Raw genomic sequence first — 19,461 nt, 5'->3', positions numbered from 1 at the left:
TGTTTGCCATACAATCCCAGATTACTCAGAAGATAGTTTTAAAACAATAAAAAATTAAATCTCACAGAATCCATGGAAACGACCTCAAACCTTTCTTTCTTGCCTAGCCCTGTGGAGTGAGATTTCTACAGCACCACGCTCAGCTGTGACCTCTACTCACACTAGAAACCATCGGCAACACAGTAAGTCTTTCATTAGGCATTGGGGGGTCACAGTTTAACTTTAGCAAAACATACACAGGGCAAAGCAACAGGCATCTTTTCAGAATAAGTCTGCTCTGGGATGTATGGTCTGACAGTCGGCATGCAGACTCAGCAGTGGATGCTCCCCTAGTTTACAATGTCAACAGACACGATTGGGTGCCTGCTGCGCGTAAGCCAAACTCTAAGATGAAGAAGAACCAGTCTTCTGCCTTCCAGAAGCTTACCATCTAACTTATCAGTGAAACAAACCGTGAGGAACGGATGTCCTTATCAACAGCAGCAACATGTTTCAATCTTCGTATTGCCCCACGTGACTGAATAAAGCAAAATAACAGTTATCTAATGTATTACTTACAAGCAAATCCCTTCTAACCATGGGATTTTTAAAAAATTAGTTTATGGGTATACCTAAGTATACCTAAGGGACTCGGCCCCAAGCCAGAAGGCACCCCGTAACAGCCTATCAGCTGAGTGGGTACTCTATCTGCAGGGTAATGTAAACAGCTGCTATTTAAACTCAATCATTCTTCAGTATCATATTGGTCCAGAAACCAGGCAATTTTTACTTCTTGTGGACTTTTCCCCTTTATCCCTACCTGGTATTCCGCCAAGTTCTCATCCATTCATTCTTTCTCTTTGACATGCAAATATTACCTGTTACAATTATGTATTCGCTCACTTCTGTCAATTTTTTCAAAGATTTTCTTCCTCTTTTGCTTCCCACACTATCACTTAGGAGGACGTTATGTATTTCATGATGAAAGCTCTGATTCAGAAGGAACCTGCCCGCCCCCGCCCCGCCCCTCCCCAGAGGCTGGATGCTACTTCTCCTCCATAACCTTGGCCAAACGGCACCAGCCGTCAGAACTATCAAAGGAGGAACTGTTTTCACTTCGTTCCATTTACAAAGACTTTGAAACAGTTCTGACTCTCTGTTGGGTCATCTACAGGGCAATTCTGACTTTGTAAGAGATTCCAAAACCTCTTGTCCTATATGTACCTTCAACACACAGATACTAGCAAGTGAAATCCCTGAATAATTATCTCACGTGTTTCTTTGCCGCCCATGAATGCTTCCCAGATAACATAAAACTGAGAAATATTTTATAAGTTCCTTATTTTAATTTGAGGAATGACTGAACTCAAGACAAATCATCCTTTTATCTGGTAATTATGAAGAAATGAATGAAATTATAAGTCAATTCCAATAAGCTGTCCTTCATAGTTTCTGTAATAAATAATTCTTTGGCTAACAACCAGACTCTCAATATTCGGCAGTGAATAGATCAAATATCGATTAGGTTAACAGAGGCCATACAGGCTCAATTCTAGATCCTATGAGTACTGTTTCATAAAATTATGTTCACTGCCTAGTACTGGAAATTAAAGTCACACTTTTACTCTAAAAATAAGCGCTCTAGAGAAGTACTCTTAGCAAGTATTTCCCGTGAATTATAATAAGACACCCTCATTTGCCACAGTCAAGGATTTTTATAGTAAGATCTTTAAAATCCTGAGATGTTTCATTTGTATTCCAGCAGAAACCATCAGCCCTCAAGAAAAAGCAATAGAAAGGCTCCCCATTCTGTTAATTTACTGGTCCCCTGTGACTAAGCCGTGATGAAGTGCCTTTGTTATAATGCCTGCTGGATCTCCATAATCCTACAAAACCAAGGGTGTCTTTTTTTTTCTTATTTTTTCCTGGAAGGGAGGGGGATGGTAGGAGAGCACCAGAGGTGCCACTTAAAAGTTAGAGATTTAAGTAAACGTTAGGCAAAAATGCAGCATCTTCCAGGAGGTCAGAGATTCACTGCCCTGAGCCCAAAATGAACTTCACTGAACTGAGTTCTCAGGATCCTTTTGAGCAGATCACTTCCTGGTGAGCGGTGGCTTCTGCCCTCCAAACCTTTTTGGGCTACTGAGGTAGCAAACACACTGCTGAGGCCTGTCACCATCTGCCCCTACTATCCGAGGGGAATGAAGTGGTCCTGACAGCCTCCCGACCACAAAGGCAAACCTCAGGAAAGCAAGAGTGGCTTCACAAGACTGTCACAGCTTTAAGAAGGAAGAAGGGACATTCTACAGATTACAGAAGGATAATTTAAAGACAGCTCCCAAGCCCCAGTACAGTGTGTTTAGGGCCACTTTTCTGAAAAACTGCTCAAAGAAGCAACAAAAACAGGAAATTCATAATTAAAAAAATAAATGCTTTTTAATAGAATAAGGAATTTTTAATGAAAACACCACCTAACATAAAAGAACTGTGCTTGGGTTTGAGGATCCCTGGGCCCTGCTTCCCCCTCACCTGTGCCGACTCTGACTATGACTTTCTCTGCATCTTCTGTGCGACCGTTTTGGGCACAGACAGAATAACAACAGGTGTACAGGAGAAAGGGCCCCCCGCTGAATCAAGTCCTCAGCCAGCGTTACCCATTCACCCGTTGCTTGAGGCCCAGGAGAACTTTTCTGTGTCTTATCCATTAATGAAAATCATCCTACTTTTTCCCACCCTTGCTTGTCTCTGTTGCCCCTGGAACTTGCCCTCACACGAACTGGGACCATCTGAATAAAAAGCTCCCGTAGAGGACTGTTGTAGTCATCAAATTTGATCATATGATGAAGACATCTAACACGTAAATCATCAGACGTGCACTCTTATGAGAGCTGATACACGTTGCCCACGAACTCTGTCCAAGCCACGGCACCTTAGCTGTTACCCTCTTTTCACTAAGACCCCAGGCTGCAAATTATCACTTTGCATTCATTTCTTTCTGCCCCATTTTTAAACGTCCATAGAGGTGCCCGTCGACATTTTTCTTAGTGACTCATTATGCCCTCAAGGTATTGACCCTCTTAGGAGATCTGTTAACAGCTAGGAAGGACATCTAGGTTGTTCTGCCCTCTCTTCCAAGGTGTGGTCCCAAGACGCACACACAGGTCTGAAGGTTTCTTAGGAATTTTCTTGCTGTTGCTATTGTTCTTTATTCTGCCGATTCCTGGGCGATTTTTTACTCTCAGTACAGAAGTCAACCCTTCATTCAGTATTCACGTGGCTTCCTTTACTCCTTACATCAACTCTGCGGGGCAGGCATTGTTTTCTTAGACAAGGAAATCAAGGCTCACGGAAGTTAAGAAATGGCCCCCAAACCACACAGCTAATAAACGGCAAAGCCAAGATGTGACCCCCAATCAGTCCGGCCCCAAACACCTGCTCTTGACTGGGTTGCCATTCTGTCTCTCGTTGGGTCTGAGAGGCACTCAATCATCCAGCCCTGACCACATCCCACTGTGCTCCAGAAACAAGACAGCATTTATTGGAAGTAGGTGAAAAAAAGAAAAGAAAAAAATAAGAATAGAAGCATTAAATGAGCTAGAAATGAGACACATACAGAAGGCATCCCTTAGATCCTGTACATCTGCTTCAGGTGAACCACAAATGTGGTTCAAGAACCTGTAAAGGGGAATCTAAGGTTTTACAGAATAGTGTCCGCAAGCCACACATCTACCAACTACTAAAAGAAAGTGCCTTTACTCCTGATTCTAAGACCTGGAAGCAATTCCAGCAAACATAGAGTCCACACCTACTGACATCCTATCCCAAAGCAGGGGCTGAATAATCACCAAGGCATATTCCTCTTTCTTCAGTGTTCCAAATGGCCCCTCTGTTCTGATTCCAGAGCCTAGCTGGCATAGCATCATAGCAAATCACTGTCAAGGAAAGAATCTCTAGTAAATGGTCATTAAAAATAAAAAGCCAAGAAGCTCTGATTGTCTTCCATTGATAATATAACTTGGGACCCCTTGCCCACAGAGCAGTAGTTTTGTAACTTTTTTTTTTTTTTTTTTTAACAAAATTTTCATCAGAATGCCAAGCAGCCAGAAGGGAGTAACTCTGGTTGGAACTAGAGTGAAAGCTTCCGACTGATTTCTTCATCATAACTTCTCTGAAACTTGACAAGTCACTCAGGACTGTCCCCTGTCCTCCCCGACACTTACAGCTAACCCATCTCCTACTGCTTCCTTCAAAGTTTATCGCTTGTTTTCCTTCCAAAAGGAGCAATTAGCAGCAAAAGTAAAACTCAGGGTAGTAAGTCTATTAAATACATACATTCTTGAACATACATACAGGATATCTCAGCAAATTAAGAAAACTGAAGCAATACGCAACAACTTACATATGGCAGCAAGGAAATATTAGTGACTAAGAAAGTTATAAAACTATGCTAGATTTAACAGTGAGAGTATTAAAACATAACATTAGGATACAGCATTTACCGTTTATACATCTGGGGGAGAGGGAAGGAAAACATCAAAAAGCTCTGGTCAACTCAAACCTCTCTGGGTTTCTATTTATTCAACTTTCCTAAAATGTGATTTAACTAACTACTGTTCATATCCGTAACACTTCAGAAATTCTGGGAACTTAAATTTAAATGAAATTTGCCGAATCTTATGATTTATTTTAGTACTTTCATGAGAAGACCAGGATGAATCAAATTTCACTCAACTTAGGAAAAGAAATCACATTCCATTCATCCAGATAAGGAAGGATTCCTCATTTCACCAATGACCAATGCCTGCAAAACAAACATCTTAAAAAAAAAAAAAAAGAAAGAAATTCCAAAATTACCAGAAATAATTTGAGGCTGACACTAGAATTAAAGGGGGGAAAAAAAGTCAACAAGCACCAAAATGTATTATATGAAATCCAACACTTCAGAAATAATATTTGAATGCTAACTGGACCTACAAACGCATATGCATCTAATGCTTGGCTGCTTTTATACAAAGCCCATTGAAAGTGGGATTCCATTCACTGAGGTTCTTTGAGATGTTCCTGACAGAAATAGAAACTGCACAAATTTTTAAGCTACTTTATGCTACAGCACTTCTGAGGGAAAAACAACATGAAAGCCAACTTCTGAACATATTCATATTAATAAAAACCTATCCTAATACCCTTCTAAATAGAAAAACTTAAGAGGTTATTTTTAAATGCAAATTTACATATTGGAAAGCCAAAAATACACAGTAAGAAATGACTGGAAATACAGGCATCTCTAATTTTCAACATCTACGGTTTTGGAAATGCAGTCAATCTAGAAATCACGTGTTTTCCGGCATGATCCAGTTTCATTTTTTCTGGGCTCATTCATTCGTTTCTGATGACCATGCACAATCAGTGGGCACGCTAACCGTTAGGAATGCTGCCTCCTGGTGGAAGAGGGTCATCACAAGGGTATATATCGTGTCTAAAGATCACCGCAAGGTGGGGACAAAGAGGGAGCAAGATACAGAGAATCATGTTTTTCTTGTCTTTCACTCTTTTTCCCACAAAAGTTCAAAGAGACCAAAAAAATAATGGTAAAATAGGCACGGTGATAATGGATGTGAGATTGTTATATTTGCAAAACAACCCAAAATATAAATGTCTCCTCAGCAAAGAGAACTGTTATTTTCAACCTTATTTCCTATTGTTGGCACTTCAGTTTAACGTTTGTCTGGAATCAGGCTACTCACCTATGTAATCCATGGAACATTAAAATATTTGAATTTTGTCTGTCTACCATCTCAAATTACTCAACAAAAGGAAAGCAAAAAAAATAATAATTAAATAATTTGCTTATAATGAATCATCACTATCCCTCCCCTTCTCTAGCTTGGATATTTTATTTACTTTTGTATTTTAATCTAGTTTCTCTCTTCTTGTTGTTTTACAGTTTCACAATAGAAAGACAGTTCCACACAATTATCATTCTAAAATTCTATAGTCTAAAACACAGTCAACATAAATAGGTACATAGATGATTTCCATCATTTCCTTTAAACTCATTTCCGTTTTTCCTCTCACTTTTAACCTACCAAACCAAATTATTACTGAATAACATTTTAGCCTCAGACAACCTCTCAAATGTTTCTTTGAAAAGACGAATGTTAATTTTAAAATAAATGCCTTTCACCTCTCTTTAAAAAAATAAAAAATAAAACACAGTCACAGATCACTTTTCGACAATTTTGAGGTTAAGTTCTACCTAGATGGTAGGAGATTAACAAAACTGACAAACCTTTAGAAAGACCACAAAAAAAAAGGAGGGAAATCACAAGCTGGTAAAATCAAGAATGAAGAATAGACACTGATCACTACCAACCATAAAAACTTCACAAGGATTATGAGGGAATACTCTGAAGAAGTTTATGCCACCAAACTAGACTATTTAGATGAAAAGGAAAATTCCTGGAAACATACAAATTAACAAAACTGACTTAAAAAGAAAGAGATAAGCTGAATAAATGTATAGCAAGTTAAGAAACTGAATTAGTAATTAAAAATCTTCCCACAGAGAAAACCTCAGGCCCAAATGACTTCACAGGTGAATACCTAAAAAACAAATACCAATCTTTCACAAATTTTTCTAGAAGAGGAAACACTTCCTAACTCATTCTATGAAACCAGTTTTATGCTGACACCAACACCAGACAAAAATAGCACAAGAAAACTACAGATCAATATCCTTCATGAATTAGATGCAAAAATACTCAACAAAATATTAATAACTCAAATCTAGAAACACAGAAAAAGAATTACATACCATGAACAAATGGGATTTATCCGAAGAATGCAAAGTTGGTTTAACCTCCAAAAATCAATTAGTACTATATGTCATATTAATAAAAGACAATACTACATGGCGGTCTCAATAGATACAGATTTTTCTTCCACAAAATCCAACACCCATTTGTGGTTAAACACTCCCAACAAACTAAGAATTGAAAAAAATTTCCTCAACCTGATAAAGGGCATCTACGAAAACTACAACTAACATCATACTGAATGACTGAATGCTTTCCCCTTAAAAACAGGAATAAGGCAAGAATGCCCGTTCTATTCAGTATTGGAATGGAAGTTTCACCCGGTGCAGAAGGCAAAAAAGAAAGAAGGGAGGGAGACCATGCAGATGGAAAAAGAAGTAAAATTATCTTGCTAGTCAATTTCATGACTAGTGCGTGTCATGATCCTATATGTAGAAAGTCCTAGGGAATCCACAATGACACTACTAGAACCAAAAGACAGGTTCTACAAGGTCACACGACACTAATCAGTACACAACAATCAAATGCAGTGACCACAAAGAGGAAGCACAAAGGGGTTTCTTTGTGGTGACAAACGGTCCACAACTCAACGGCGGTTACGTGAATCTATGTATGAGATTAAGGCACACAGGACACACAAATGAGTGTGCGTACAAACTGGTGAAATCTGAGTACGGTCTACAGATTGTACCCATGTCAATTATCTGGTCTTGATAGCGTACTATAGCTATGTAAGATGTTACCACTGGGGGAGTCTGGGTGAAGAGTACATGTGGCCTCTCTGTTCTACTTCTGCAACCTCCTGAGTCTACAACTGCCTCCAAATAAAAAGTTAATTTTTTAAAAAATCAAGTGTTTTTCTATAAAACAGCAACAATCAAAAATGAAATTAAGATCCTCAGGTAATTCTTCTGTGCAAATTTGGGAACCACTGTCTTATACCTTTTTCAAGACGGCAAGAACAGAAGTTACATAAGCATATGACATACCATCATTCCGAAATACATTATCAGTAAAATTCCCAAGTTTGTCTACACATTAGAAATCACCTAGAGATTATTTAGAAATTTCAAAACCTATGCAACATACCAGACCACCTAAATCGCAATTTCTGGGACTAGGACACAGGCATCAGTACTTTCTAAAAGTCTGCAGGTGAACCACTGTCGTAAGAAGCAACAATATTTTTGTTTAGAATCTCTTACAATCTAAAACCTCAGAGAGCTGTTGCTCACGAGTGACACTTATCAATCTTTACCTCATTAGAAATTAAGGCAGAAACGTTTTAAATATTAAATCACTGAAAAGGACAAAATAAACTTACGTGCTAACATAAATATATCTTTAAAGAAAAATAACTATATTTCTCAAGACAAAAAATTATTGGCATGATTATATTTTTGCAAGTTTTTTAATGTCTGGCTTAAGAGAAGGCAGCTAGATGTTCGTATCTGCTTTCTGAATTCAATCTGTTGCGATATGTTGTTTTGGTTGCAGTATATGAAGACGATTTGGTCTCATACAGATCTCTGGTTGAAAACAGGAGTGTTTAATAGTCTTTTCAGGTAATTGTGGCTCCATCACGTAGCCTCTGAAAAACACACTGCATACTATGAGAGAATGAAAGTAAGAAGGGCAGAGAATGTCTTAGTATAATTATGAAAATAAGTATGATCTCACTGACCCCTAAAAAGGTCCTGGAGAACCCCCCAGGAGTCCCCGGACCATACTTAGAGACTTGCTGGCTTAAAGTATAGAAGAAAGGAAGACTAATAAGGTCTTATGCTTTACAGAGAGATAGGACTTCGCTGAAAGATGGGCAAGTAAGTGTAGAATTAGACAGGGAGAAGGAGGGAAAAGCTGGCTCAAAAACCAAGGTGATTTTCACTGAAAACATTAATACCTAAAAATGAGTCAAAATAAAACTAGACACTAGCTGAAAAGGAGAGCTATATCCAAACGTGAGCATAAATGTAATCTATAAGATAAATTCAGGTATTAAAAAATTCCAGATTGCCAAGGTGAAACAGATTTTTTTTTAAATTACATTAAAAATCATTTACAATAGATTCAAATGTCCCCTTCCATTTCTTTTTCTACTTAAGTTTTAAAGACTTTTTTCTCAGAAGTATTTCACATATACAGAAAGGTTCACAGCCCCCAAGATGTACAGCTTGAAGAATTATCACAAAGTGGACAAACCCAAGTAACCACCATGGAGGTCATAAAACAGGACACTGCCAGCTACCTCAGAAGTGCTCTCCATGCCCCACTCAACTATTAATCCTTTATTCTTCCCAAAGGTAATCACCTTCCTCACTCCTAACACCCCTTTTTAATTTTATCTAAGTGAAATCTCACAGTTATGGACTCTGTTATGTCTAGTATGTTTTGCTCAACATTAAATTTGTCAGAGCACTGTTGCATGTAGCTCAATTTTTTTCATTTCTATCACTGAATAAGGTATGACTACACCACAATTTACTCAATCATTCTTCTGCTGATGAACATCTGGGTTGTTTCCAAACGGGGCTATTACAAACAATGCTGCCGTGAACACCAGCATACACAAATCTTGGTAAAGTCATGCATTTCTGCTGGGTGTATGTACACCTAGAAGAGAGATTCTGGCTCATAAGGTATGTGTATTCTCAGCTTTCGTACACAACGCCTGTCAATTCTCCAACATGTTTGTGCCATACACACCCACTGGTCAGGGATACGAGTGCCGTCGCCCCATGTTCTCCATGCTGCAGACCGCTGGTCTTTTCCATTTTAGCCAATCTGATGACTCTACGGTGGTATCTCAGGATTATTTCAATCCGCACTTCCTGATTCCTAATGAGTTTAAGCTTCTTTTCATATGTTCACTGGTCATTTGTATGTCTGCGTATTTGTATATTTGTAAAGTGCTTGTTCAAATCTCTTAGCCATTTTTCTGTTGGATTATCTAGCTTTCTTATTGATTTCTTCTAGTTCTTTAAATTCTCTAGGTAGGAGACATGTCAGTTTACATGATTCAAACATTCTCTTCCAGTCATTGGATTACGTTTTTTAATCTTAATGGTATACTTTAACAAACAGAAGTTCTTAATTTAGTTCAATTTAGCATCTACTCATTCATGGTCAGGGCTTTCTATTTAAGACATTTTTCCCTACTCTAAGCCATGAAGCTACCCTATATTATTTTTTACCTTTCATCTTTAGATCTACAGTCTGTCTGGCATTGATTTCTGTGTATGTTATAAAGTAGGGGTCAAGTGTCATTTATGGACATCCATCTCAAGGATCACACACCAATGACCGAAAAGACCATCCTTTCCAAACTATTTTGCACTTAACATAATCAAATGTCTACACGTTTGGTTCTGTTTCAGGGCTTTCTGTTCAGTTTCATTCGTCTGTTTGCCCACACTTGTGCCAATACTACACGGTCTAGAATATTACAACTTTATAAACTCTTGATATCTGATAAGTCCTGCCACCTGTTGTTCTTCAAGGATGTCTTGAAATTCTTTGCCCTCTACATTTAAATAAATTCTAGAAACAGATAGTCAATTTCCACCTCCTAAAATTTTTTCATGCTATGGACTAGGGTTGAACAGTATCTATAACAATTTAGGGTGAACAGACATCTCTATATTTAGTCTTTCATACCATGAACATGGTATATTCCCTCTTTTCTTACCTGTTCCTTAAATTCTCTAAATATTTTATGGTTTCCTATGTAAAGGTGTTATAAATTTCTTGCAAGTTCTATTCCTATATATTTGGATTTTTAATGCTATTATAAGTAGTACCTTTATTAACTTCATTTTCTAATTGTTCATGGCCATAGAGAATCTAGCAACCATGCTAAAGACACATCTTAAGTCTAATAACTTACACAGATTCTTTTGGATGTTTCTGCATACACAATAGTTTCGCCTGCATATACCGAATTTTTTTCTTCTTTTCCAACTCTAGTATCTTTTATTTCTTTTTCTTATCTTACTGCAATGGCAAGAACCTACAACATAATGCTGAATAAATGTGATAATTACAAGCATCCTTATCTCATTTCCAATTTTAGAAGATAACTTTTCATTATTTCAACACTAATATGATATTTGCCCTAAGTTTTCTTACCGATAACTCTTTCTAGTTTGCTTAAAAGTTTTTCATCATGAATAGATATTAAATTTTAGTGTTTCCTGCATCTAATGATGACTGTATGGTTTTCTTCTCCATCATTAATATGGTGAGATGCGTTGGATTTGTTGAATGCTAAACCGACACTGCATTCTAGAATAAACACAAATTGTTCATGATATATTATCATTTTATGTTGACAGATCTAGTTGTTATTTTTTAGGATTTTTGCAAGCATGTTCATGAATGAGACTGTCCTATGATTTTTTCCTTGTAACATCCTTGACAATATTAGATGTTAAGATTATGCTGGCCTGGCAGGACTTTCAGGCTCTGAGGATTTTGTCCACCTGATTCCAAATCTCCTCATACATTCTCCCTCCAAAACATCCACAAGGAGAGCAAAAAAATCCACATATGATCCATGCCTTCCAGCATTAATATAGGAGGCAGAATACAACAGCCTTCAAATTATCTGTAAGTGGAGGAATAAACTAACTGAATTCCAACAGAGCTTCCAACACACACCACTGCAAGCCTAGAAATGCTTCTCGTGCTGAGTCACTGACACGTTGCATTATCCAAGTAAGCCCACCACATCTAAAACACCAACTTGGGAGGCTCAACCATCACTGAAAGTACAGGTTTTGTTGTTTTAATTCCTGACCCTCATGTAGTTTTGATTCTCATTATCTATATACAGCTTTATTCTTATGAGTATTTCCTATAAGTTCATTCAAATCTTTATTTAATGGCGGACAAGACAGACAAGCCCCCACTGCTTATGTCCAATAAAATCATAAGCATCTCAAACAGTAAAAATTTGGATAAAGTATACATTCCATTTAAAAAAACTGTACATGGAACTTTTACTTATACACAGTTGATCTAAGTTATATCAGTGTCCAAAAAGAGAAAAAATGCTGAGTAAATATTAAAATGCAGGGCAATATTGTTTGTCTCAAATGAAATTTGAGTATCAGTAGCAACCAAATAGCCTAAGAAATAAAGCCACAAACTTCTCAACTGCATAGCAGAAAAAGTAGCCATAAATGTAGTTTAAAAGAAAAATTCTGTCCTAAACCCTTTAATGCCTAATCCCTAATACAATTCTTTCAAATGATACCCTGAAGTTTTGTCATGGCCATAATTTTTTTTTTTGGAGGGGTAGAACGGAAGGAACTGGGCATATTGGAAATGGAAGAAGTCTTTCATTTAGCCTATGTGATGCAATGGACAAACAGCACAGAAGCTGTGCATTTTTAATTACAGCTCAGGTAGGGACTTCATTATCGCTGATAAGCCCTGTAACCGTTCAAAATTACAATGCCAATTTTTAAAAAGAAGTAACGTTTTAATAATCTTCCTCCCTGGGATATCTCAAAGAACAATTCCCACTTCAGTCAAGCCTTTGGAAACAAAGTTGTTTGCAGTGTGTAATTAAAATCTGAAGGCAGGTGACTGGGGAATTTGGGGATTTCTGTGACTGCTGGTTTTTAAACCAATAATCAAGGTAGTTAACTCTAAAAGGTGTACAAAAATGGGAGACAAATCCTATGGAAAACTAAGAACCAAGATATGTTTTAAATCTACAGGGTTGGTTATAAAACAAATGTTTTTCTATTTCTATTGAAACAGACGAATGTCCTGTTCTGAAAAATTACAATCATGCCCCCAAAATTAAGATCTTACTTTGCAGAGATGGAAAGTGAATCTATTCCTCCCCTTTCTGGGCTGTGGACAGCCTCGCACAGGATGAGACCAACATGAGCACAGGCTCTATCTCCTTGCAACTTTCTGGTTAATGTCATCCCCTTTGGATTGGATATTTTGCTCCCTCCTGTTTAGATACTATTCATTCCTTCCATGCACCACAGGGAGTAATTCAAATCCATGGCCTCTCCTTAACCGTTCACTCTAACCTGAGGAAAGAATACCACCCAGCAAAGAGTTACAAAGTCAACTGAAAGCTGATATCTGCCTAGGTAACTCCCTAACACAGGACTACATAAGGTAATAGGCAAAAACCAAAACCCCCTGTGTCATACACATATCTTGAGGAGCTGAAAAAATAAGTGTGACATTAGTAGGGCAAAATGACTCAGATCAAGTTTTTAAAATTACATAGTAGGGGTAGTGTTCTGTTTAGGTCATGAATCAAAACTTATGACATATTCAGTCAATGAAAAAAAATCTGTTGAAGCTCTTCTATGTGCAAAGAATAGACTATTTCATCCACTTAGCTGATAAAATATGGCTACATGCGTTGTGGTTCACAGTCAATCATATCCATACTTTTATATTGCAACAGAATTTCACTGAACTGTTCGCATGCACAAAAACAAGTACCAGCACTCAGTGAGAGGATGCTATGAGATGAACTAAAATGCAACGGTTGCAGTAGGCCATGCAATCTTTGGATTGCACTGGAGCACAACTTTTACAGGTGCAATACGGTTTTCAGAAATCAGAAGTACTCAGAGACCAAAGGTCACATCAGCTGGGGGAAGACAACATGTGTTATCACTTCGAGCTAAGGCTATGACCTAACGAGGCCTTTACCTGAGGTTATCTGACAAAGGCAGACAGGCCTATCAAACAGGCACCATGCTGGCTGGTTGTTGACCACGAGGAGTTTATAGTTAAGTGAGCAGGACAATCGAACCTCTGCCTCACCTCTCTAGCTTTTGACAACAGGAGCTTGGCTGTATCAACAGTTATCACCAGTAACTAGCATGATACATAGTAGGCACTCAAACATGTGTGGACCTCCTGAAAAGAACCAGAAAGCAAAAACTGAACGAAAAAAATTAAAATAAATAAAACATTGAAAAAGTTCAAGAATATATAATACAGCTGAAGACATCTTTACATTAATTTCAAGACCACTGCTCCAGAAGGTCAAAGGGCATCCCAACAACAGGAACAAGGGACAATCTCACTCGTACAAAGTTCAGAAATGATCCCAGATGCTGTGCTCAGGGTCAAGGCCCAGAGGCTCTAGTAGACCTGAAAGGTGGGAAAATACCCTGGGATGTTTGGGACGTTTAAAATTAAAAAAAAAAAAAAAAGTCAACAGAAGCAAAGAGCTAACCTCAAAGAGAACAGGCACAGGTCCGGGGAAGAAGAAACACAACAGGGTGGCTCTAAAGGCCAGGACTGAAATCCGAGTATGGAAAAATATTCTAATCTAGGGACATCTATTCAGTTAGGAGGATAGGCTCTGACACGAAACAAACAAGACTGGCCTTGAGGTAAGTGGCTGAGAAAGCACCGCCAGGACAGGGCAGCAACAGAGAGGACGTCACAGATAATGTGACCCCAGAGGACACCAGGACCTGGAAATAGACAAGGCTGTGAGCACATAAACCCACCCTTAGAAGGACCACCCGCCCTAGGAAAAGCACGCCTGAAAAGGAAAACAGCATCCTAAAAAGACTGTTTTTAATAAAAGAAAACAAAGTCACTGTTAAAAAAATTCCACCCTGCGCCAGATGTTCCTCTCTAGTGAATGCCCTTCTCTCCTCTTCAAAATCCAGCCTCCTTTGACTGGCTTCACCCCCTTAATCCACGGCAATAAGGCTCCACTGTGATGCCTCTTGCCGAAATCAGTAATTACATCCTAGGGCTAAAACCAATGGAAATTTTGAAACCACCATCTAGCAACCTCTGTCTAGCAACCTCTCTCTCTTGGTACTTTAACATGCACAAATCCCTCCATTAAAAAAGAAAAAAAAGGTCCCCCTTCACCCACCCTCCTCTGTCACCCTTCAGCACCGGCACACTTTGCGGCCCCCGCTCACTAGGAAACCCTCTTACAAACCAGCCATCTCACTCCTGTCCCCATCACTGTGTCATCACTGCCGTCAGCTATGTTACAATGACCTGGCTGTTGTCATCCCTCTTTGCTGAGGTTTTCCTGGACCATGGCTTCCCAGACACCCATCCTTTCAGTCTCAGTGTGGGAGCCTATCTTTTAAACACAAGAGTCCTTCAGATCCCATTCTCCCCACTCCTTTTCTTCACGCATGCTCTGCACAAGCTTCTTGAATCTACTCCATTAACAAAGGCAGAGGTTCTAGAACTTTCTCTTCTCACTGCACCCGTTCACTCAGCCCTGATTGCAAGGAGAAATGCCTACTGAGTAGTGGAACCATTAGATACGTGCAAATAACGAGTATCTATGTCCTAGCAACTTAGTATCCATTGGAAAACAGCACACTTCAACTGAGAGAAAATGGGTATTTCACTTCTCTCTTCAGTAAAGCACAAACAGCATAATTTCTCACACCTTGGGGTCAGACTGGATGGCACCTCCCCCGTGCCCTGGTCCACACCGATCTACACGCAGAACAGCAAGCAGTGAAACCCCAGCTCCGCAAAGATGACGTCATCAGAAGGAACGTGACATAAACTCCTGTAGAAACCGTCCACTCCTCTGAGCAGGCAGGTCCCGCAGGGCTGACAGCTGTTTGCACTGCTGAGCGCCCTTCATCGAACGCATACTCCCTGCGAGTTCACTGTGGCAAACAGTTTGGGAACCGGTGCTGAGAACTCTCACACGCGTGCCTCCGGTCCAGACACCTCCCAGTATCCGGATCCCAGTGCAGCCACTGACCGCCGCGTCCCGCAGGCACCTTGAACTTGACAAGGGCAGCATCTCTCCCCCAAACGGCTCCGGCCGTTTCCGTCACCCAGAGGGGAGGCCAGGCCCCTCCTAACGGGCCTCGCAGGGCCACCCCTCCTCCTGCCACGCGGCGCCCCGGCCCCCTCCCCCCACGCGGCCCTGACCTCGGCTCTAGCTGCTCCAAAGCCTCGTGTCCCCGACAGGCCTCTGTACCCTCTCCTTCCCCCCTGGCACTTCTGGGGGCGCTTTCCTCGTCTCTCCGAACCGTCCCCAGGCTCGCGTTTCTGGTCATCCTGGGAGCTCCGCGCGGGCCCGTTCGGAGCACACTGCGCCGTGACCAACAGCTCCCACGGTCCCAGATGCCGCCGAACCGGGAGCTCATCCGGGGCCCACGGAGGCACCTGCCTTGCTGCCCTGTGTCCCCGAACACCCCGTGAACCCTGGAGTTCGCTGAATGAATGAAGCGGTCCGGCCACTCGCGGGCTGCTCCACGGCCCTCACCGCGGGCTCTGCCTCAGCAGCCGCCGCGTCGCACGGGAACCGTTCGTCTCGGCACACCATGAGCATCCTGAGAGCTGTCGTCTCTCATTTCTGCAATCCCAGCACTGAAACAGCAGCGCCCGGTACTTCGCAGGCCTCCACTAAAGGGCTTTTGAATAAAAAAGGTGACTACCCCACGGCATTACGTGCGGTTACCCCTGGAGAAAGAAACAGGACCAGACGGGGGACGACAGGACCGGAAGGAAGGGGGAACTCAGACTTCCTGCTCCACTTATCTCTTCAGTGATAGTAAATGTATGTTACAACATGGCTATTTACGCATTGCTGGTCTACGATATTCCTGCATTACCAGCCTAAAATGAAATCAGCTGGGAAGAGAACCAGCTGGGAAGAGGTATGCATGGGTCCCAACGCCAAGAGCAGCTCCCGAGAACATCTGACCTCAAAGAGGAAAACCAGGCCCTGAGGAAAAAAAAAAGGACTGAAAAGAGAAGTCGAACATCTGCAGTCTGTCCAGCCATATGGAGGCGCTCCCAAGAAAACATAAGGAATGATAGCAGCCTGTGAGTGGAAAACACAATCTCGAATGCTCTTCAGAGAAGGTCCTGGGAACTCTTAAAGACCATTAGCAGTGGCCCACGAGCTATATGTTGAATACTTGTAACAGGCAACTATTTCAGTCAAAACGTTCCAATAACCAGAAGGTTCCTTGCCACATGAAGGCTTCCATGGGAAGGGTAAGGCGCGTCTACAAGGACACACTGAGAAGAGATGGGTGCTATAATGTTGGCAGGACCGCTTGGCAAAGTGTGCTTTTCCACCTTTATTTTCAGAATTTTGTAAAAATGGTGTAGCACATCATTGCCTGTTAGGTCATAAATCTGAGGCAAACAGAGAAAACAATGCTATAATGCAACTTCATGTCAGCAACCAGAAATGCAAGAACAATTTTTATAAGGAGATAGTTCCAGAACAAGCTTCTTTTCACTGTGTTAAGAAAACAGAGACTACAGGTCAGACGGTAACTATATAAAGACAACCAAACTTTCCAACCTAGTGAGCTTGAAACATCTGAAAAGACACAACTCTCATGAATATCAATTAAGGAGGTCTTTAAAAAATGAAGAAAAATGAGTATGACGTGGACACTCTTAGGAAGGAGACCAGACACACAATGAGAACTGCCTATGGGAAAGGCCAAACCCGGCTTTCTTTCGTTTAACCTCTCAAGTAGATAAAAGAACTAGCTTTAAAGAATCTCTGCATTGTTTCACTGCTAGAAAAGGAAAGTTGGGTAAAGCACGTACAAAAAGAAGCAACCAACGTTAAACAGAATTTGCCCTAGAGGCAATAGAGAAGTAAGTCAATTATAACACTTTGAACCTAGTTTTGATAGAGAAGCAGACATTTTAAGTTTTAGACAAACCTAATTTTTTTAAGATGCAAAACACTTCTAATGGCTGGCTCCTGCCCTTAAAAAATGTGTTTTCCGATTCTTAATCTTTCAGGCCCCACGATGCATTTGATTTGAAGAGCTTCAAAGCAAAAACAGGCCTTTTTAATTGTCAGTTGTTAAAAGCTTAATAATTACTGCTGGTAATAACTGAGAATTTAAAATTCATCCCCAAATGGGAATGAATTCCTATTCCGCCCAATGGCAGCTAAGAAACGAGATGCTCCGTTCATCCTTAAACCCACGGCTGAGTTTCTTAATAATTAAGAACTCTGTTCTCCACCAGGGAACTCTCCCTTGCACAGAAGCTGAACCAAGAAGAAATCGCCATTGCCGGTTAAGCAGCACACACGGAGAGGCAAAGGCTTTTCCCTCGCCGAAGCCCCGGCGCGGAGGAGGCGCGAGAGCCAGGCCCCGCCGGGAGAGCCTCCTGGGAGGACGCATCCCGGCCCGCGGGCCCCGGCGCTCCCCGTCCCCGCGCCCCGCAGCGGGCCGCTCGCAAGCTGCCGACCCCTTCCCGGCACCCGGAGCCCAGGCCGGCTACCAAGGCCGGGACCGGGACCCCGGGCGCCCGCAGCCCCAGGGGAGGGCGAAGCCGAGGGGATAGGGCTGGACCCGGGCGGCGGGCACGCGGGGACTGGGCCAGGTACGGCGAGATCGCACGCAGCCCGGAGGGACGCGAGGCTCCCGGACGCGGGGCAGCCCCGGGCCCGTGCGTGCGGCGCGGGCCGAGGCCCGGGCGCCACCTGCGGCCGGGATGGCGGGCGCCTGTCCCGCAGCCGGGCGGCGCACACCGGGGCCGGGGGGCGGCGCGGGCGAGAACGGCGCCGGGCCGCGCAGCGACGGCGGGAAGCCAGGGCCGGCGCGGGAGCCGGCGGGGAGGATGCGCCGGGCTGCAGGGCGGGCGCGGGCGGCGGCGCGGCCGCAGTGGGCCCCACCGCCCGCCCAGCGCCCCGGCGATGCAGCAAGTTCACTTGGCCGCGGGGCTGCGGGGCCCGCGCCCGCCTCTGCCTGCGAGGCAGCCGCCCGGCCCGAAGCCGAGCAGCGCAGGGGTCAAGGCCGGGGACAGGGAGCCGGCCGGCCGCAGCCCGTACTCACCGGTCCGTGGTTCCGCCGCCGTCGCCGGCGCCTCGCTCCCAGCTCCATGGTCCCGCCGCCCCGCGGCCGCCCGGCGCCCCCGCCCCGCACCGCCCCGCACCGCCCCGCACCGCACCGCCCCGCACGCAGCGGCGCCAGCGACGCCGCCTCCGGCCCGGCCACGGCCGCGGCCACGCCCCCTCCCGGCGGGGGGCCAGGCCGGAGCGAGAGGGGGGCCCAGCGCCGGCTCCACCAACCAGGGCCGGCTCACCGGCCGCTGCTCCCGGATTGGCGAGCGCCTCGGCCAATGGGGGCGCGGCAGGAGCGCGGCGCGTCGGCGCCGGGGGGCGGGGGATTGCGGAGGAGGTGGCTCTCGCCCTTCGTCCTCAGCCCCTGGGTCGGGCTGAGGCTTTGGCCGGAGTCCCTCCCAGAGTGGACAGGTAGGGACTCTTTGGACAGAGTTTAGCCTGGGGGCCGTGCAACACCTCCGCTTACGATGTTCCACTGCAGTCCCTTTGGGTTTCCACCCATACCCTAACCTTCCCTGGGTTTGAGGGCTCTTGGAGACAGAGGTCCATCTACCTGTGTGCTGCAGAGTTGAGGGTTCACAACCCTGAGAGGATTACAGCCATGCCCTCGGTTGGTCTTAATGCCCTTCTCAAATCCGTCAGCACTCTGCCTGCAGAATCTTCTCATTCCCTCTGCAGATTCCTCTCTTCTTATCCGCCCCCGGCTTGAGTCTCCCTCCGCCCAGATATGAGAGAATCCACAATACCTATTAAATACAGGGTATCCCTTAAAGTACCCAGCCAAGCCCCCTGGCAGTGGGACTTGATTGATGACTCAGGGGTAAGCTTAAGGAAAGAAAACGGAGGAGG

General features: G+C 43.1%; 1 protein-coding gene across 2 annotated transcripts in view; it reads right to left on the bottom strand.

The window, feature by feature from the left end:
- The window catches only part of WASF3 (WASP family member 3), a 93,332-nt gene extending 74,644 nt beyond the window's left edge, over nt 1-18,688 (bottom strand). For both annotated transcript variants that reach the window (XM_068526832.1, XM_068526831.1), the window contains exon 1: nt 18,605-18,688. The gene's annotated coding sequence lies outside the window, so the exon portion shown is untranslated. The remainder of the gene's footprint in view (nt 1-18,604) is intronic.
- Between the last annotated feature and the right edge of the window lie 773 nt (nt 18,689-19,461).

Source organism: Eschrichtius robustus, chromosome 18 (assembly GCF_028021215.1).
Source record: "Eschrichtius robustus isolate mEscRob2 chromosome 18, mEscRob2.pri, whole genome shotgun sequence".
NCBI classification, from domain to species: domain Eukaryota; kingdom Metazoa; phylum Chordata; class Mammalia; order Artiodactyla; family Eschrichtiidae; genus Eschrichtius; species Eschrichtius robustus.
Note: the sequence above shows the minus strand (reverse complement) of the source record. Positions and strands in the feature narration are given on the sequence as shown.